Source organism: Xenopus laevis, chromosome 8S (assembly GCF_017654675.1).
Source record: "Xenopus laevis strain J_2021 chromosome 8S, Xenopus_laevis_v10.1, whole genome shotgun sequence".
NCBI lineage: Eukaryota > Metazoa > Chordata > Amphibia > Anura > Pipidae > Xenopus > Xenopus laevis.
In genome coordinates this window covers 80,068,159-80,090,273 of record NC_054386.1, presented here as the reverse complement: position 1 = coordinate 80,090,273, position 22,115 = coordinate 80,068,159, and the positions used below count along the sequence as shown (strand labels likewise).

General features: G+C 40.1%; 1 pseudogene; it reads right to left on the bottom strand.

Annotated features, from left to right (window-relative positions):
* The window catches only part of LOC121397629, a 35,397-nt pseudogene extending 13,282 nt beyond the window's left edge, over positions 1-22,115 (bottom strand).

The following is a 22,115-nucleotide window of genomic DNA, read 5'->3' as shown; positions in this document are numbered from 1 at the left end:
CACAGAGTAAACTTATTGACGCAGGGACCAGTCAACCACCCTTGCTCAAGAAGGTTGTGCCTGAAAGCTTGGAGATTGAAAGGAGCAGGTTGAGTAAAGAAGGGTTTTCGGTCTCGGTGATAAATACTATGATGTCGGCCAGAAAGTTTTCAACAAACAAAGCATATGATAGAGTCTGGCAAGTATTTTCTCAATGGCTTTCTTCAAAAGAAATTACTACGGAACAAATTGCAATTACTCATGTACTAGAATTCCTTCAATTGGGGTTTGATAAAGGCTTGAGTCTGAGAACATTGAAATCACAAGTCTCCGCTATCTCAGCATTAACAGGTGTTCAATGGGCCAAGGAAGAAAATATAGCAAAATTTATGGCAGGAGTAATGCATTTGAGGCCTCCAAGGAGGATTTTGTCAGCCACGTGGGATTTACCTTTGGTATTGCAAGCGCTTACATCCAGACCCTTTGAGCCTATAGAAGAAGTGTCTGATATTAATCTGACGTTTAAAACTCTTTTTCTTACGGCAATCACCTACTCAAGAAGAGTGAGTGATTTACTAGTGCTGTCAGCAGAACCACCTTTTACAGTTATTCAACCTCATCAGGTGGTGTTAAGGACAGTGCCAGAGTATCTGCCCAAAGTGGTGTCAACTTTCCACATAAATCAAGAATCAATCTTGCCAGTATTTTTTCCAGAACCTGCTTCAGAACAGGAAAAAATATGGAACACGCTAGATCTAGTTAGATGCATATCAGTATATTTAAGAAGATCAAAAGAGTGGAGAAAATCAAATAGAATGTTTGTAATTCCTGACGGTAACAGGAAGGGACAAGCAGCTGCAGTATCTACAATAAGTAGATGGATAGTAAAATGTATCCACATGGCTTATCAGTCTTCAGGACGTAAAATTCCAAGAGGGGTAAAGGCACACTCCACCAGAGCATTGAGCGCTTCTTGGGCGTTTCAGGCAGAAGCTACGTTGGAGCAAGTTTGCAAGTCAGCATCTTGGTCTTCAGCCAACACATTCTTGAGACATTATCATGTTAATGTGTTTTCACCAGATAATACTTTATTTGGCAAGAAAGTATTGGAAGCAGTAAAATCTGCAAAATAAATACACTATTCTGCAAATGAAGAGGTTTATTTGAATTTCTTTCTCCCACCCTCTCTGACTGCTAAGGTACTGACCCAGAGGTGTGAGTGCTGCCATAGTGACCAGGAAAAACAAAAAATTTATTTCATACTTACCGTAATTTTTGTTTCCTGGTTACTATGGGCAGCACTCACGCCGAACCCTCCCAAAGAAATTAAAGCTCGGACTTAGAAGACACTGGTCTGAGGGGGGAGGGGTGTATATATAATCATGGGTTAATTTAATTAACTTAATTGTTCTGTCCTATTAAAAGCGGGGGCGGGGATAACCCGGAGGTGTGAGTGCTGCACATAGTAACCAGGAAACAAAAATTACGGTAAGTATGAAATAAATTTTTTGTTTATCTCTTCCAGTGATGGAATGACTGGCTCCACAGTACAGAAGATCTGTATAGGGGCTTTTGAGGAGAATGTTGCTTTTTACAGTAAAAAGGCCATTACTTTGATTAAGATAAGTCTCTGACTCAGGAGCAATGGGAACGCTCTTATTCTTCTCCCACTGCATCTGGGGTTTAGGGTACCAATCCGTGGAAGAGAAAGAGCTTAAAACTGAGCTATCTTGCAGGGAGATATCCAGTGTAGGGAGGGAGCCTGCAACTACAATATAAACCAAAATGTAAGAAATCAGTAAGGTGCATTTATCAGCTCAAGCTAAAGCCGCTGTCTAAATAAAATTTTTAGGTGGGATGACAAAATAGTAACAATGAAAATTATACTTTCAAATGGAAATTGAAAAGCAGGAAAGAGAGACACAGCAGGGTGTTATCAAACAACTTATCTTACATGCTCGTAATATAGATTTGCAAAAAGCTATTTAAATGTTGGTGTTTAATTTCTATATTATGTGCCAAAACTGTATTATATTTCTATGAAGAGAAAAAGAACCCCAATTGCTTCTCACTCGTTCAGCAGTTCCTCAATTATTAGACTACCTATTAAATGTTTTGTGATTGCCAAATGGCAATCTCTGACCAATTAAAAAATGAAGTGCTTAGTTTTAAGTTAAACCAAATAAAGTTACATTAAAGTGCAAGTGCAATATAATTCATTCTATTGATTGTAATATAACTTAAAGGTTAATAAATACTTAATAGAGTTAATTTATACTTCGCACAAATTAATAGCCTTATGATACAGTGTATTGTCTGGTACCTTATGTTTGCACCCACAATCAATCCGATCAAAGAATTAATTACAATAAAAATAATAAAGTGCTTCAAGTGCTGATTTAATTACTATTAGATGGCAATTACCATAAATTCATACTTGCTTCAAGATTAATTAATTATAAAGTGCTTAACAGTGCTAAGTAATTAATAATAATAAATTGGTAATAAATAAGGTAGTTGATATAAGGAAGACCACAATTGATGGGATAAATTATTTGAAAAAATACACACGATGCTCAGGTTAAAAAGTTTTAGCAAGAAATAGAAAATTAGAGGAGGTGGAGTTGTCCCAAAACTGCTACCTAAATTGTTTTCTATCCCTGGGACACCACAAAGACAAAGGAGGCAGAGTATCCGTGACTGCGGTCTCGTTTTTTAATCGAAATCCTATTCTGAAAAGAGCTATGTAATCCTAAAAAACCACAAATCCACGGGCTCTTGTGAGCTTTAGTAGCAGAGAAAAGAGAGATAACCGAGCACTGGTAGAAGTAGATATCTTCCCCACCCCTTCTATTCCGTTAACCCAATAGACTCAAATTATTCTAAAATTTGAAGTTAAAAGAGGAATCCAAACGCCGCCGCGCGTTTCGCAATAATAGCTTTGTCAAGGCGTAGCCATTTGGCAATCACAAAACATTTAATAGGTAGTCTAATAATTGAGGAACTGCTGAACGAGTGAGAAGCAATTGGGGTTCTTTTTCTCTTCATAGAATTAATTCAAATTTACTGACTTAGGTCAGACCTCTGCTTCTGCCATGGGACTAATTTAAGTTTTAAGGGATCACCTTGTTTTTGTAAAACTGTATTATAATTAATGCTGATATTTATTTTTATGACTATCTGAAAAGTATTATACGAATACAAAGGAACAGCTGCTCATAGCTCACCTATTTCCACTTGGTCTGTATAGGAGGTGCACAGTGCCTGATATGGCTGTAGATACTGTGTTACCAAAATATGTATTGGATGGAAGCTCTGTTCTTTATTAGAAATATATATGTATGTGTAACATATATGTATTAACCCTTTAAGTGCCAGCAGAATTTCACATTTTGGTTACGCGAAATGCCAGCCGTTTTTAAGCATTTTGTGCTCTCTCACTTTAGGGGCATTTTCTGAGGGGAAACCTATAGTTTACCTAGGAAAACTATACATTGTTTTTTTCGGTAGAAACTGAGCTTTCTAAATCTGCCTGAGTTTTCATGTATTTCCACCTGTGCAAAAAAATTTATAGTGCTAAATAACAAAAAAAAATGAAAAATTACCATTTTTCATTGTATATCAATTTATACCAGAAAAATATTTCATTTTACAGATGAAAATCCAACTGATTTGGAAAGCCTTATGTCTCTCGAACGTGCCAATACCAGATATGTATAGTTTTAGGGAGATTTAGGATTTCTGTACAGCAAAAACTCCCGGCAGTATATTACTGAATTTTGAAAGCACTAAGGCAGAAAACGGCATGCTTTAGATTCCAAGGCAAAAAATCCTGAAACCATAGGTTTACCCCAGAAAACCATACATTTTTGAAAAGTACACATTCTGCCGATTACAAAATGGGTAACTATGTCTCTCTACTCCCAACTACCAAACAGAAAAGCTTGTCTGAACATAGCGGTTTTTCAAAATAAAATTCAAAATTTTGAAAAATCATTTCAAAGGTTTTATTTTGCTGCTCCGCATATCCCCAAACTATATTACGTACCAAGAAAAAGCACCTGAAATATGATTGCCAGGGGTCCACTGAACAGTTTGATATCCATTATGCATAGGTTTACCAAAGTATCTGGCATTTAGAGACACAAATATGAAGTTAGCGCATCCAAATTGTTCAGGACTTTACTTCAGCTACTGAGAAATCAACACATTGACTGCATTTTTTGTGGGGTAAAAACACAGAAATATATGTTTACCCCCCAAACCCATATATTTTTGGAAAGAACACATTCTACAGAATCTAAAATGGGTACCCATGCCTTTCTGCTCCAAACTACTGAGTCGCAAGGCTTTCCCAAAATTGTCGGTTTTGGTGAAATATCTGAAAATTGCCTCAAAACTTCAACTTCCCAGCACCATATCACCCATGTATCATTACGTACTAAGAAAAAGCACCCTAAATATGATTGCCAGGGTTCCTCTGAACATTTTGGTGGCCATTGTTCATAAGTTTACCAAAGTATCTGGCATTTAGAGGCCCCAAAATGAAGTTAGCGCATACAAACAGTCCCGTGAGTAACTTCATCTAATGAGAAATCAACACATTGACTGCATTTTTGTGGGGTAAAAACACAGAAATATATGTTTACCCCCCAAAACCCATATATTTTTGGAAAGTACACATTCTACAGAATCTAAAATGGGTACCCATGCCTTTCTGCTCCAAACTACTGAGTCGCAAGGCCTTCCCACAATTGTCGGTTTTGGTGAAATATCTGAAAATTGCCTCAAAGCTTCAACTTCTCAGCACCATATCACCCATGTATCATTACGTACTAAGAAAAAGCACCCTAAATATGATTGCCAGGGTTCCTCTGAACATTTTGGTGGCCATTGTTCATAAGTTTACCAAAGTATCTGGCATTTAGAGGCCCCAAAATGAAGTTAGCGCATACAAACAGTCCCGTGGGTAACTTCAGCTAATGAAAAATCAACACATTGACTGCATTTTTGTGGGGTAAAAACACAGAAATATATGTTTACCCCCCAAAACCCATATATTTTTGGAAAGTTCACATTCTACAGAATCTAAAATGGGTACCCATGCCTTTCTGTTCCAAACTACTGAGTCGCAAGGCTTTCCCACAATTGTCGGTTTTGGTGAAATATCTGAAAATTGCCTCAAAGCTTCAACTTCTCAGCACCATATCACCCATGTATCGTTACGCACCAAGAAAAAACACCCTAAATATGATTGCCAGGGTTCCTCCAAACAGTTTGGTGGCCATTGTTCATAGGTTTACCAAAGTATCTGGCAGTTAGAGGCCTCAAAATGAAGTTAGCGCATACAAATAGTCCTGTGGGTAACTTCATCTAATGAAAAATCAACACATTGACTGCATTTTTGTGGGGTAAAAACACAGAAATATATGTTTACCCCCCAAACCCATATATTTTTGGAAAGTACACATTCTACCGAATCTAAAATGGGTACCCATGCCTTTCTGCTCCAAACTACTGAGTCGCAAGGCTTTCCCACAATTGTCGGTTTTGGTGAAATATCTGAAAATTTCCTCAAAGCTTCAACTTCTCAGCACCATATCACCCATGTATCGTTACGCCACCAAAAAAAACACCCTAAATATGATTGCCAGGGGTCCTCCAAACAGTTTGGTGCCCACTGTGCATAGGTTTACCAAAGTATATGGCAGTTAGAGGCCCCAAAATGAAGTTAGCGCATACAAATAGTCCTGTGGGTAACTTCAGCTAATGAAAAATCAACACATTGACTGCATTTTTGTGGGGTAAAAACACAGAAATATATGTTTACCCCCCAAACCCATATATTTTTGGAAAGTACACATTCTACCGAATCTAAAATGGGTACCCATGCCTTTCTGCTCCAAACTACTGAGTCGCAAGGCTTTCCCACAATTGTCGGTTTTGGTGAAATATCTGAAAATTGCCTCAAAGCTTCAACTTCTCAGCACCATATCACCCATGTATCGTTACGCACCAAAAAAAAAACACCCTAAATATGATTGCCAGGGGTCCTCCAAACAGTTTGGTGCCCACTGTGCATAGGTTTACCAAAGTATATGGCAGTTAGAGGCCCCAAAATGAAGTTAGCGCATACAAATAGTCCTGTGGGTAACTTCAGCTAATGAAAAATCAACACATTGACTGCATTTTTGTGGGTAAGAACACAGAAATATATGTTTACCCCCCAAACCCATATATTTTTGGAAAGTACACATTCTACCGAATCTAAAATGGGTACCCATGCCTTTCTGCTCCAAACTACTGAGTCGCAAGGCTTTCCCACAATTGTCGGTTTTGGTGAAATATCTGAAAATTGCCTCAAAGCTTCAACTTCTCAGCACCATATCACCCATGTATCGTTACGCACCAAAAAAAAACACCCTAAATATGATTGCCAGGGGTCCTCCAAACAGTTTGGTGCCCACTGTGCATAGGTTTACCAAAGTATATGGCAGTTAGAGGCCCCAAAATGAAGTTAGCGCATACAAATAGTCCTGTGGGTAACTTCAGCTAATGAAAAATCAACACATTGACTGCATTTTTGTGGGGTAAAAACACAGAAATATATGTTTACCCCCCAAACCCATATATTTTTGGAAAGTACACATTCTACCGAATCTAAAATGGGTACCCATGCCTTTCTGCTCCAAACTACTGAGTCGCAAGGCTTTCCCACAATTGTCGGTTTTGGTGAAATATCTGAAAATTGCCTCAAAGCTTCAACTTCTCAGCACCATATCACCCACGTATCGTTACGCACCAAAAAAAAACACCCTAAATATGATTGCCAGGGGTCTTCCAAACAGTTTGGTGCCCACTGTGCATAGGTTTACCAAAGTATATGGCAGTTAGAGGCCCCAAAATGAAGTTAGCGCATACAAATAGTCCTGTGGGTAACTTCAGCTAATGAAAAATCAACACATTGACTGCATTTTTGTGGGGTAAAAACACAGAAATATATGTTTACCCCCCAAACCCATATATTTTTGGAAAGTACACATTATACAGAATCTAAAATGGGTACCCATGCCTTTCTGCCCCAAACTACTGAGTCGCAAGGCTTTGCCAAATTTGGCGGTTTTGGTAAAATATTTTGAAAATTGCCTCAAAGCTTCAACTTTCCAGCATCGTATTGTCCATGTATCATTACCAGCATAAAGCATCCTAAATATAAACATAGGGGTCTACTAAACAGTTTGATGCCCAATGTGCATAGATATACCAAACTATGTGGGGCACAGAGACCCCCAAATGACAATATGTATAGACATTTTCACGGCTGACGCGCTGGCTGCTGCAATATAACCACCCGGTGTGTGTATTATGCGACATTAGACCACCTAACAGTACAGAGACCCCAGAAAACCATATATTTTCAGAAAGTACACATTCTGACGAATCCAATATGGGTAAATATGTGTTCCTACTGCAAACTGTCAAACTGCAAAGCAATGCTGAACGTAACGGTTTTTATCAAATTTCTGAAAATCGTCACAAAGCTTGAATTTTACCCCATTATATGCCCCACATTTCGTAACTTATCAGCATAAAACATCCTGAATATGAACGCCAGGGGTCTACTGAACACTTTGATGCCCAATATGCATAGATATACCAAACTATGTGGCGCACAGAGACCCCAAATGACAATAGTGTATATACATTTTCACGGCTGACGCACGCTGGCTGCTGCAATATAAGCACCCGGTGTGTGTAATATGCGACATTAGACCCCCCTAACAGTACAGAGACCCCAGAAAACCATATATTTTCAGAAAGTACACATTCTGACGAATCCAAAATGGGTAAATATGTGTTCCTACTGCAAACTGTCAAACTGCAAAGCAATGCTGAACGTAACAGTTTTTATCAAATTTCTGAAAATCGTCACAAAGCTTGAAATTTATCCCATTATATGCCCCACATTTCGTAACTTATCAGCATAAAACATCCTAAATATGAGCGCCAGGGGTCTACTGAACACTTTGATGCCCAAAATGCATAGATATACCAAACTATGTGGCGCACAGAGACCCACAAATGACAATATGTATAGACATTTTCACGGCTGACACGCTGGCTGCAGCAATATAACCACCCGGTGTGTGTGTATTATGCGACATTAGACCACCTAACAGTACAGAGACCCCAGAAAACCATATATTTTCAGAAAGTACACATTCTGACGAATCCAATATGGGTAAATAAGTGTTTCTACTGCAAACTGCCAAACTGCAAAGCAATGCTGAACATAACGGTTTTTATCAAATTTCTGAAAATCGTCACAAAGCTTGAATTTTACCCCCATTATATGCCCCACATTTCGTAACTTATCAGCATAAAACATCCTGAATATGAACGCCAGGGGTCTACTGAACACTTTGATGCCCAATATGCATAGATATACCAAACTATGTGGCGCACAGAGACCCCCAAATGACAATAGTGTATACATTTTCACGGCTGACGCGCGCTGGCTGCTGCAATATAAGCACCCGGTGTGTCTAATATGCGACATTAGACCCCCCTAACAGTACAGAGACCCCAGAAAACCATATATTTTCGGAAAGTACACATTCTGACGAATCCAATATGGGTAAATATGTGTTCCTACTGCATACTGTCAAACTGCAAAGCAATGCTGAACGTAACGGTTTTTATCAAATTTCTGAAAATCGTCACAAAGCTTGAATTTTACCCCATTATATGCCCCACATTTCGTAACTTATCAGCATAAAACATCCTGAATATGAACGCCAGGGGTCTACTAAACACTTTGATGCCCAATATGCATAGATATACCAAACTATGTGGCGCACAGAGACCCCCAAATGACAATAGTGTATACATTTTCACGGCTGATGCGCGCTGGCTGCTGCAATACAAGCACCTGGTGTGTGTAATATGCGACATTAGACCCCCCTAACAGTACAGAGACCCAGAAAACCATATATTTTCAGAAAGTACACATTTTGACGAATCCAATATGGGTAAATATGTGTTCCTACTGCAAACTGTCAAACTGCAAAGCAATGCTGAACGTAACGGTTTTTATCAAATTTCTGAACATCGTCACAAAGCTTGAATTTTACCCCATTATATGCCCCACATTTCGTAACTTATCAGCATAAAACATCCTAAATATGAGCGCATGGGGTCTACTGAACACTTTGATGCCCAATATGCATAGATATACCAAACTATGTGGCGCACAGAGACCCCCAAATGACAATATGTATAGACATTTTCACGGCTGACGCGCTGGCTGCTGCAATATAACCACCCAGTGTGTGTATTATGCGACATTAGACCACCTAACAGCACAGAGACCCCAGAAAACCATATATTTTCAGAAAGTACACATTTTGACGAATCCAATATGGGTAAATAAGTGTTTCTACTGCAAACTGCCAAACTGCAAAGCAATGCTGAACATAACGGTTTTTATCAAATTTCTGAAAATCGTCACAAAGCTTGAATTCTACCCCATTATATGCCCCACATTTCGTAGCTTATCAGCATAAAACATCCTAAATATGAGCGCCAGGGGTCTACTGAACACTTTGATGCCCAATATGCATAGATATACCAAACTATGTTGCGCACAGAGACCCCCAAATGACAATATGTATAGACATTTTCACAGCTGACGCGCTGGCTGCTGCAATATAAGCACCTGGTGTGTGTATTATGCGACATTAGACCCCCCTAACAGTACAGAGACCCCAGAAAACCATATATTTTCAGAAAGTACACATTCTGACGAATCCAAAATGGGTAAATAAGTGTTTCTACAGCAAACTGCCAAACTGCAAAGCAATGCTGAACATAACGGTTTTTATCAAATTTCTGAAAATCGTCACAAAGCTTGAATTTTACCCCATTATGTGCCCCACATTTCGTAACGTATCAGCATAAAACATCCTAAATATGAATGACAGGGGTCTACTGAACACTTTGATGCCCAATATGCATAGATATACCAAACTATGTGGCGCACAGAGACCCCCAAATGGATATATAGTAGATAAAATTTACATAGGCAAAACAAAATAACACAGAACAGTGTGAAATGCAAATAAATCACCAAAAACTAATAAAACCACAAAAATCAATGCTTTTTTTTTTCACACTAGTGTAATCGGCCACCAGAATTACCGTTTGAATATTTTAGCTGGGCCAAATCGATTATACGGGCAGAAACAAGTGAACAACACAAATGCAGAGCTGAAAATGCAATAAAATGGCTAAAAATTCAATAAAATGGCTAAAAATGCACCAAAATACCCAAAATTGCAATATAACCACCAAAATAACATACAAAAGCTATTGCACAGTACGGTTAGCGAATACGCTATTCGGAACGGCAATAAAACATTTTTTTTAGCCCAAAAAGAGACGATGCGATAAGAAAAAAAAAAAAAAAAGCCACAAAGCCATATATGTACATATGCGTGTGCACAACGGGTAAATTGCATGTTATTTGCGCATGTGCGCGTGTGCAAGTGTACATGGGTGCTGTGAGTGTGTGTGACCCCCCCAATCCCCAAAAATCTATGTGTGAGTGTGTGTAAGTGTGAATGTAAGTGTATATTACTGTAATAAGTGTGTGTTGGTGTGTTTGTGTGTTTTTGTGTGTGTAAATGTTACACTTACCTGGGGTAGATGCTGCAGATCGATCAGAAAGGGTCCCACGCAGCAGATCTCCAGCTCCAACGATCATCAGCCATGTGGGGGCGGAGCTGGGCGGAAGTGCGGCGCAGGCAGCAGCAGGACGCATAGGAAACGCGTCCCTGCTGCTGCTTTGGGGCCCCTGGGCGATCGCGCCCCAGGGGCCACACGATCCCCTGCTCTGCTCGTTGTCTAGGGGCAGGGGATCGTGAAAGAGCGGAGCGAGCGGCTCTAACAGCCGCTCCTCCGCTCGCAAACCCGGAAGTGCTGCAGAACGTAGAATCTACGATCTGTGGCACTTTGGTCCTTTGATCCACAGAACGTAGATTCTACGTTCTGTGGCACTTAAAGGGTTAATATGCCTGTCTATATGTCTGTTTATATATCTAGTACAATAACATAAAGGGTAATAGACTGAGTCTGACACATTTCATATTTACACGGACAACTAGCATATTTCACTTGCTTTCTAACACTTTGCCTCCAGATACAGAATAAAGGCAGATTCAAAATAGCTGAAGGAGAGAAGGGCACGTGAAACTGTTTATGGGGGGGAAATAAAGGAGTGAATGCAAATAAAAGTGCTATGACAGACCAACAACAACTAGCGGTATGAACGCCTCTTCATAGATGCCACTGGTTCTGTTCTCCACAAAACAAACATAATTGCCAGCCTCAGAGAGCTGTACTTTGAGCAGAGAAAGTGTCAGATCTCCAGAATCCGGTCCGTTAAGTAAGGATACTCTCCCACGGTATTCAGCACGCTGTTGCTCTTTATCCTCAATTCCATCTTCTAGTAAATAGGCTGTAAATAGTGTTGAACCAGCTCACCTCCAAGCCTTCAGCACTGAGATGGGGTGATAGGGTACAGGGTAAGGAAACACTGGATCCCAGTTCTGCCACCAGTGGTTTGTTTGGGGATGTCACATAAAACTGACCTAAAAGACAGCAAAAACATCTCACAGAACATAGCTCCTAAGATATCGTGTAAATGCATTATTTACCTTGAACAACACTGCGCCGTTTCATTTATTATTATCATTATTTTTCATTATTGTTGCCTTGTACCCTAGGCAAGCAAAATAAATGTAACTTTTCCTAATGTTTTAGAGAAAATAACATTTGGCAAAAGTATTTTTTGCTTATTGTGGCTGTCCTAAAACGTGGCCCTTTTTGGAATAGAATTGCAAAAGTGATTTAAAATGTAATGAAATAGGATTCCTTATCTGGAACCCTGTTATAGAGAAAACTCTGAATTGAATTTCCCTAAAGGAGCAAGCAAGAAAGCAGCTGAGAAAGAGAAAAGTGATGCCTTGTTGCTTCAACAGGCCCCTGGATTCCCAAACTATGTGCAGAAAGCATAGAAGGACTTTGAACAAAATGGAACCTTTTGTTGTATTTTATTTTATATGATTGTATTGTATTGTGTATCTTTTCTAAAGCAGGCACTTGGGCTTATCTTTTACAAAAGCAGACTTGCTATATATTTAAAGCTAGTTTACAGTTACCTACATTGTGTGTGCAGATAGGGTTGCCACCTTTTCTTGAAAAAAATACCGGCCTTCCTATAGTTTTATGCATTTCCCACTATTAATAACATTAGGATCTAGCTTCATTTTTAAATACCGGTTAGGTGGCATGTATAGTTATAGTTTATAACTGCCTCTGTTGGGAGTAATGAAGGTGTAGTTAGGCCTATGTGCAGCAATTGGAAAATCTGTTAATTAGACTTTAGACACAATGTATGGCCTCTGTGGTTTTATCTAAAGTGGTTGTGGTGTATTTCAGTTATACAGAAAAACATATTATTGTAGGTTATCATTGGTTTATTTATGCAGGCAAAAACAAAAGGAAGCATGCACTTCTTCTGCCATCCGCTTGGGATTAAAACCTGAGCTGCAAGTTAATTTGATAGTTATTTATGCAGGCAACATAAGTGATTTAGTTAACCACCAAGGAGGACTCCCTGTTATTTGCCAAAACCCTGGGTTGCTTGGGGAACACAATGGCCAAAGCAGGGATATCAATGCAGGTCTTTCACCTGCCAATCCCCAACCTAACCCAACAGCACTGCTTGTAGCTGCTGAGGAGCCACCCAACTCCAGCACTGCCTCCTCAAGCAGGATACAGAGTTGATTGGCCCTACTTCCTTTCCATCATACTTATTGCCCTGCCCCCATCCCTCCTCTTCGCTGCCTCCACTTCTTTGTGCTCTATGCCCATAGCTCAAGCACGCCTGTTTCTGCTGCGATTGGTCAACTTCTTCTTATCGGCTGGCCATTTGCTGTAACTACAAGAAGCGAGTGATGTCATTGGACAAAGTTGCATGCCATCAACAGTTCCATGGAAGAAAGTATTTCTGCTGGGCTTGGTTGCAGAACAGCGTGTCTCTTCTCCTGCTATGGGTTCTGTGGGGTAATTATACATGGAATTTCCCCTTTACCATCCTGCTATGGGTCCTGGGGGGTATTTATACATTGAATTGCCTCTTTGCCATCCTGATCTGGTTTGGGGGGTATTTATACATGAAATTGCACTGTGCCATACTGCTATGAATTCTGGGGGCATTTATACATGGAATTGCCACCATGCCATCTTGCTATGAGTTCTGGGTGTTTTATACATGGAATTGCCACAGTGCCATCCTGCCATGAATTCTGGGGTTATTTACACTTGGAATTGCCACTGTGCCAACTTGATATAAATTCTGGGGGTATTTATATATAGAATTGCCATTCTGCTATGAATTCTGAGGTATTTATAAATTAAGTTGCAATTATGCTGTGAATTCTGGGGGATTTATAAATTAAGTTGGCATTCTGATATGAGTTCTATGGGTATTTATCCATGGAATTTCTACTGTGCCATCCTGCTTTCTGGATGGGGAAAATACAGGGTTAAAGAGTACAAAGTTAATCCAGAAATGGTCCAATTGCATCATGGAGTCAGGAAGAAATTTATTGAAGCAAATTGGAGAGGCTTTAGAAGTCGTTGTTCTCCTTCCTTTGTATCAGCTATAAGTTAGACAGGTTTTACTTAGGCCAAAAGGCTATGTGTCTTTTTAAGACCTAAATTACTATGTTTATATATAATTATTATGCTGATGCAGTGGGATTGGAGAATTTGTACAGGGAAAGTCTGTCTGAGGGCAGAGACACACGCTCAGATTCAGGGAGATTAGTTGCCCAGTGACAAATCTCCTCCTCTTCTTCAGGCGACTAATCCCTCTGAATTGCCTCCCGCTGTCTAGAATGTAAATCACCGGCAGGATGGCAACCGGTGCACTTTGTTTTCGGAAGTTGCCTCACGGGGAAACTTCGGGCGACTTTGGACAATGCAGCACCGAGTGCCATCCCGCCGGTGATTTAAATTCTAGCCAGCGGGAGGAAGTTTGGGGAGATTAGATGAGTGTGTGTCTCTGCCCTAAAAGGGAAAAAAGATGTCTCGGGCAAGTTGCTACAGCTGAAACATGTTTGATGCAGTTAATCCTGCCAGAGATATCAGAGTGACAGGTTGTAGTGATACTTTTGAGTTACAGCTCTTCAAAGCTGCATTATTTGCATAGCATTGTATCATTGGGCACTAAGAATAAGCAAGCTATTGACATGCTAAAAAACATCATTATCTTCTGGATTGCTGGTTGGCCAAATCAGACTCTGTTCACTATCACTATCTGTGGTAGTATATTTTATAGGGTGATAAGGGTCAGATGCAGTAAAGGGGTTTGGAGTAGCTTAAAAGTTATTGGTGAAGTAACTTGTACCTGCTAAGCAGCACAAAACTACTTAAAGTGGACCTGTCACCCAGACACTCAAATCTGTATAATAAAAGTTCTTTTCAAATTAAACATGAAATCCAATTTCTATTTTTTATTAAAGCATTCATAGCTGTTGTAAGCTCATTTAAACATCTCAGCTGTCAATCAAATATTGTCTGCCACTCCTCTATGCCATGGGCATAGAGGCGGGGCAGACAATTACTTTCACTTTCCATTCAGCACTTCCTAGATGGCACTGCTCTCCCCACATTCCCCCATTCTCTTTACCATTTAATTGTGTAACCAGGGCATGGGGATGGACATCGGGTCCCCTATTCTGATGCACAAACAAGATTCTGAGATGATACAAGGCTTGTCTTAATAACAGTGTGCACAAAATGGCTCCTGCCTGCTTGCTATCATTTTGAAATCCCAGACTGAAGGAAGCAAGATTCAAATATTTTATATAGTGTAATAAAAGTTAATTTTGCTTCACTAATGTGATAAAATAGGATTTTGAATAATTTTTTTGGGTGACGGGTCGCCTTTGATGGCCATGCCAAATGTTCAGGGCTTTTGTTAGGACATTAGGACATATCAGTTCAGGTCAATCAGAAGTTAATGAAGAAATAATGACATCCCATAACCAAGCTAATAGTCTTTTTAGTGTAACAAATAATATTCCTCTAAAGAAAACCTCTTCAGTGCAATGAAACATCCTCTGACAGTGAAAGAAACTGGTGTTTACGTAATTGTCTCAGGTCTGACTTAGGGCTAGTCCACACGGGGAGATAGCCCTGCGTTTGCGGTCGCGGCGACAGTTTTGTATGGGCGCCTATGTAAAAACGCCTGTGCTAACCACACGAGGCGATGCGCTTTTCAACAGTCGCCTGAAAAAGCCTGGCGAGGCATTTTCAGGCGACTGTTGAAAAGCGCATCGCCTCGTGTGGTTAGCACAGGCGTTTTTACATAGGCGCCCATACAAAACTGTCGCCTGCGCCGGTCGCGGCGACTGGCGCGGCGCTTTGTCGCCGCGACCGCAAACGCAAGGCTATCTCCCCGTGTGGAATAGCCCTTAACGTTTTCAGTCAATGCAGTAGGAAGCAACTTTTATAGGACTACTAGATTCATATTCCTTCACCTGAAAAGGCATACTGTACATCGGGCAGGCTTATTTTACATATAGGCTATTTTAGAGAAGCTCTGAGAGAAAAAGGGATACGGGGAAAAGAGTGGGAAAAACTGAAAAGGCACGTGTCCCATGCTTGTAGGATATGTTAAGGTGTTAGTATTCCCAGTAATCTCTATATTCATACTCAGTTTATATAGTGAATAAAGTACCCCCTCTTGTAAAATATAAGGATATTATAATTTACCAAGGAGTTTCATGACCATATAAAAACACGAGGCCGAAGGGCATGGAACTCCATGGTAACTTCTAATATCCTCATATTTTACAACTGAGGGTACTTTATTTATTATAATAATCAGAACTCGCTGTTTATAAGGATATAATTTACAAGATATTCATGGCTTTTGTGTAATATATGGGTATTAATCTCATATGGCCATATTTCATTTGCATTGATGATATAATGATCTGATCTTGGGAATGTTGTCTTAAATCAAGCTCATCCAGTCCCAGAAAGTGGGGATCATAGTTAAATTAGCATTTAAGCATTTTCAGGACAAAATCTACCTATACCAGTGGTGTCAGGTTGATTTTCACTTTAGTCAGTAATAGGTAGCACCGCCACCCTTTGGGGGTTATACGACTCTATGTTATAGGCCATGAGCCTTTAAAATGATGGCTAGTGAGCCAACCTGCAGAACTAAAGAGCTCTTTACAGTGACTGAAGTTTCATCGTGAGACAACTTCGTGCGACTTGGAGAACGAAGCGCCCCAAGTGCCAGCCCACCGGTGATTTATATTTTAGCCGGCGGGAAGGCAGTTCTGGAGATTAGTCGCCCCAAAGAAGAGGAGATTTGTCGCTGGGCCCCTGAGGTACTGTTAAAAAGTAATATGTACACCATGTGTTACAACTTGTTCTTGAGTCACTCTTATGTTACTTGAATTTGGAATTAGTAAAAAATAAACTTTAATCAGCATTCAGTTTCAATCATTTTATTTTGCATCATCACTTTTTTCTTCTATTGCAACAAAAGATCCCAGACATTAAGAAAAGCAGCCCAGCAGCATCATGCTACCATATACTGTAGCCCACTAGTGTGTTTTTTTTTAGGTTTGGTTAGTGGTATATTTGCACCATACAAATATTTATTTGAACTTTGACCACAAACCAATGCTTTTTGGCAATCTCCGGATGTGTTTTGCCCTGGTTCTTTTGAATAAATTGGCTACCTTACAGCAGGCCAGATATGGTCAACCCATATCTATATAGAAGTATGGCGAATTTTGTGAGGAGGTTTTTCTTTTACCAGTTTTACTAAACACAAGGCCAAAAATCACCTTGGAGTGGCTCAGACATAAAAAGGTGAATGCAATGGCACAGTCAAAGCCCTGATCTCAGTTCTGCTGAGAGTCTCTAAGACTGACACGTGTCATCCGATTATGAAAGCTATGGTTCACCTTTCAGTTAACTTTTAGTATGTTATAGGATGGCTGATTCGAAAACAACTTTTCAATTGATCTTCATTATTTATTTTTTATAGTATTTGAATTATTTGCCTTTTTCTTCTGATTCTTTTCAGCTTTCAAATGGGGGGGTCACTGACCCCATCTAAAATACAAATGCTCTGTAAGGCTACAAATGTATAGTTCGTTTTAACCCTCACAACCAGATTGCTGAAATTGCAAACTGGAGAGCTTCAGAATAAAAAAGGTAAATGACACAAAAACCACACATAATAAAAAATGAAAACCAATTACAAATTGTCTCACAATATCACTCTCTGCATCATACTAAAAGTTCAATTTATTAAAAGTCCTAAAGTTCGTCCTGGTGCAGTATCCAATAGCTTGACAAAATACAAAGTAAGGAGGGCACACTTATATAAAAAGTTATTTTTTTATACTCTATATTAGAGACATAAGTATATTATTGTGGGTGCAGAGGAAAAGGCCACTTTCCTTAGGTCAATAACGACTAAAACAGAGCAAAATACAATTTCTAAAATAGCTCACAATGCGCACCTTAGTAAATTTAGCCCACCATGGTGTATGCAAATACAAAAAAAACGCTTTAATAGGCGTAAAAGGAAGGGGATAAGAAGATAAATACTTTTGCAAAGCATTATTTCATGCAATATAAACATAACTTTTTAACAGTAGCATCACTAGAGGGGGGCGGGCCCTGGTGCGTGATGCGCAGCCGGGCCCCGCCACCCTCCGTACGGCTGCATTTGTCAGTGGCGCATGGGCTGCCGGGGGGCCCTGAGGGGGTGTATAGCAATGAAGAAGATAAGCACTCCAATGTTACTGATCAACAATCATTTATTCCACTGTGCATACCAACGTTTCGGTCCATATTTGGACCTTTATCAAGGATCATGGAACGTTGGTCCCCATCCCTATCCACCACCACTAGTAAATAGATTTCTGCACTGGCCTGGGGAAAATATAACAGAGTTATGTGGGAAAAAAAGGCTCTAAGTTTGCCCAGGAGCAGTGATCGATAACAACCAAACAGCAGCAAGTATTTACTATTAAAAGCAAACAACTTATTGGAAGCTATGGGTTACTGTTCTAGGAAAATGTAGTGTCTCTTATTACATATGGGGGAGAGTGCTACACATAAAATATCCAATATACCAAGTAGAGAGAGCTCCAACCCTACTACATTCCAAGCCCTTAGATAAACAGGCATAAATCATGCAACCCTCACCCTTTGAGTGAGTGGGTCCAGGTGCAGCTGCACTGGACCATTCACTTAAAATTCACAGTTCAGTAAGCATCTGATGTTAACAGGTCACTCACCGCTCCATGTCTCTGGTCCGGCCCGGGTGCATGGCCCCAAACCCGCAGCTTGGGGAGACTTCACAGTGAACACGATTCCCTTGCAGTGCGTTCCTGCATGCAGGCATGCCTATGAGTACGTCTGTGTTCACACAAAACGCGTTAGGAGGATTGTCCGGTGAATAAAAATGTTTTAATCACACCACTGTTTGCTGTTCCGTTGAGTGCACGCTGCAAGGGAATCATGTTCATGGAGAGTGCTACACAGACATTACTCACAGTCCTGCAATTGGCAACTTGGGGCTGCCAATGCACAGAAGAGGACATTTTTAAATTGTCTTCACTTTACTTAAATGAGTGGCAATTGGTGCTAGGGATGTTGGGAATATTTAAGCAAAGTGCCAACACAGATTAGATAGATTCCATAACAATGTTTATCTGTTTTTGGGGTAAAGAAACTCAACCAGCACCCAGACATATGTGCACAGTGTTTGAAGGAAAAATTTGTATGACTGACTGGGTGGTGGTTGCTGCACTGCTTTGCTGAAACAGCGATGTCTGTCTGTTGATGGCCACCATCCAGAAAATATTAATTCATCTTGGAGTGCCTCGTGACCATGCTGCCAGCAAAAAAACACCACAATCAGCAGGAGCGAGTTTTGACTACTAGGGAAAGACTGTTCTCAAAGCAAAGTGTTTACCTATGTGAGAGCAATAAGTTTTTTTATAAGAGAAAGAGGTTTCAAGATTTTGCTTTCCTTTGAATCCCTGAACTAATATTTAGTTGTATAATCAGTGTTTCTGAGAACTGCTGCACATCTGTGTTGCATGGAGTCGACCAACTTCTGGCACCTGTTACATTCCACTATTCTTGCATTGCATTTCTTGGTTTTGTCTTAGAGTTTTCTGGTGGATTAATGTCTGTCTACTCACAAGTTTTCTATTGGATTAAAGTACAGGGATTGGGCTGACAACTCCATAATGTCAATCTTGTTGGTCTGGAAACAAAATGTAGCTCATTTACTGGTGTGTTTGGGGTTGTTGTCTTGTTGAAATAACTATTTCAAGGTCATTTCCTCATTGGCATAAGGCAACATGAACTCTTCGAGTATTTTGATGTATTGAAACTGATCCATGATCCCTGGTATGTGATAAATAGGCCCAACACCAGAGTATGAGAAACATCTCCATATCATTGTGCCACCATGTTTCACTGTCTTCACACTGTACTGTGGCTTGAGTTCAGTGTTTGGGTCTGTCTGACAAACTGTCTGAGCCCCCTAGACCCAAAAAGAACAATCTTGCTTTTATCAGTCCACAACATGTTGCGCCATGTCTCTTTAGGCCAGTCAATGTGTTCTTTGGTAAATTGTAAGCTATTCAGCAAGTCTTTAAGTATTTAATTTCCCAGGAACTAGGCTGTTTTCTGAACAAAGATTTTTAGTGAAGCAGTATTTAGTTGTATGGAATTAAATCAAATGTGAAAAACTGGCTGTGCAAAGAATTAAATCATTGAGCACTGATTGTGTGTATTATATAGTGAATAAAGTACCCCCTTTTGTAAAATATAAGGATATTATAAGTTACCGAGGAGTTTCATGACCATATAAAAACACGAGGCCGAAGGCCGAGTGTTTTTATACAGGTCATGGAACTCCGAGGTAACTTCTAATATCCTCATATTTTACAACTGGGGGTACTTTATTTATTATAATACACAAATTTCAATGAGTCATGTGACAGAAATGACATCAGAACTCACCGTTTATAACTGATGACATCAGAACTCACCGTTTTATAAGGATATAATTTACAGGATATTCATGGCTTTTGTGTAAGGCTATTGTGTAAGGCTATTATAAGTTACCGAGGAGTTTCATGACCATATAAAAACACGAGGTCGAGGGCTGAGTGTTTTTATACAGGTCGCAAAACTCCAAAGTAACTTCTAATATCCTCATATTTTGCAACTGGGGGTACTTTATTTATTATAATACACACGTTTTAGTGAGTCATGTGACAGAAATGACATCAGAACTCACCGTTTATAATTGATGACATCAGAACTCACCGTTTATAAAGAAATAATTTACAAGATATTCTTGGCTTTTGTGTATTATATATATATATATATATATATATAATGTATAGATCCAGTGGTGACAGCACTCCAAATCAAACAATCATGTCAACAGCATCAAGAAGTTGATTATAACAGGTTTATTGTATCCAACGTTTCGGTTCTACTTGAGAACCATCATCAGGGAAGGAAAACATAACAGTGCACTAAAATGGCTATTTAAACCAACAGGTTTGGCGCCAAAACTGGTTGCCAGGGGGTCATAGCAACCGTAATCAGTGAAAGCAAAGTGGTGACAAACAAAGCCAGTGATGGAGTGATCGTACCGTCATTAGCAACCTCAAAGTATTATAATGTGCCATTTCCATGCGCTCAATACAGTTTATGCAGCCCATCTACCAATATTCTGTACTCACCCGTCCAACAGAGAGCAGAGGTGAACCGGAACTTGCACGCAAGCCGAGCAGATCAGCGTACAGGCGTATAGTAGCGTTGCCTAGCAACCCTAAAGCTTGGGTCCGTGTCCAGGCGCTTTCGCAAAACTCAATCGGAGGCGTATCAACGCCGTATCACTTAGTTTGCCCTATTGCAGGACCATGGGAACTTGCTGGTCCGACGGGGGTGGCCGGTTCACTAGTAAAAGAGAACCAAAGCCACCCCGTTAGCCAGCTATTAACCCATTATTACGGATCCAGGGTGCTAGGAACTTATTGCTAACTATAATCAATGCCTAATCGCCTTCCTGCACTTAGTCCACATACAATCACTGGGTGCTATAATAGGTATACCAGGGAAACTGTATAATGCAGCACAATCACAATAGGTGAAGTGAGTGCTATTAGCGGTACGGTGCAGTGAACTGTTAAAAACATTACATATAGTATCAGCGGATTGCAACTGTCTGGAACAGAAAAGCAAGAAGCTACAAGGTAGCAGCAATGTAGCAAAAGGCAACAATAGTCCATGTTCAAGCAGTCAACAAGCTACAAAAATATCGATTACACAGCCCCATAGTACTGCAAACATCCAGCAAGAAGCCACTTTATGTAAATTGTATTGGGTATGGTTCATCAGATGAAACACCCCAAAGGTAGAGTCTCATTTAGTCCACGAGGAGTTACAGTGTCTAATTTGTGAATCCATCTTGATTCCCTCTTAAGCAGTGCTTGGTCTCGATTGCCTCCCCTATCCAGGGGGGGCTGGTAATCTATGGCCATACATCGGAAGGTGGGCAAGGAGTGCCCTTTCAGTAGAAAATGTTTGGCTACTGGCTGTAGGGCATTGCCCTCTCTCAAAGCTTTACTGATGGCCGACCTATGGTTTGCAATGCGTTCTTTGAGGGTGGTGCTTGTCTTGCCTACATAGTAAAAGCCGCATGGACAGGTGATGAAATATACCACAAAGGATGATGTGCAACTTAGTCTGTGCATAATCTTGAATCTTTTACCCGTGTGTGGGTGTGGGAAGTCAGTGCCAGTAAGTAGGCACCGGCAGGTCACGCAATCAGGACATTTATAGCATCCTAGTTTCTTCTGTGCGGTGAGCCAGTTAGTAGCAGGCTGATTCAGTCCTATAAGGTCAGTACGCACCAGTATGTCTCTTAGACTACGATCTCTCTTGTAACCCATCAATGGTCTGGGTGCTTGATGAAGTGATAAAGATTCGTCCAT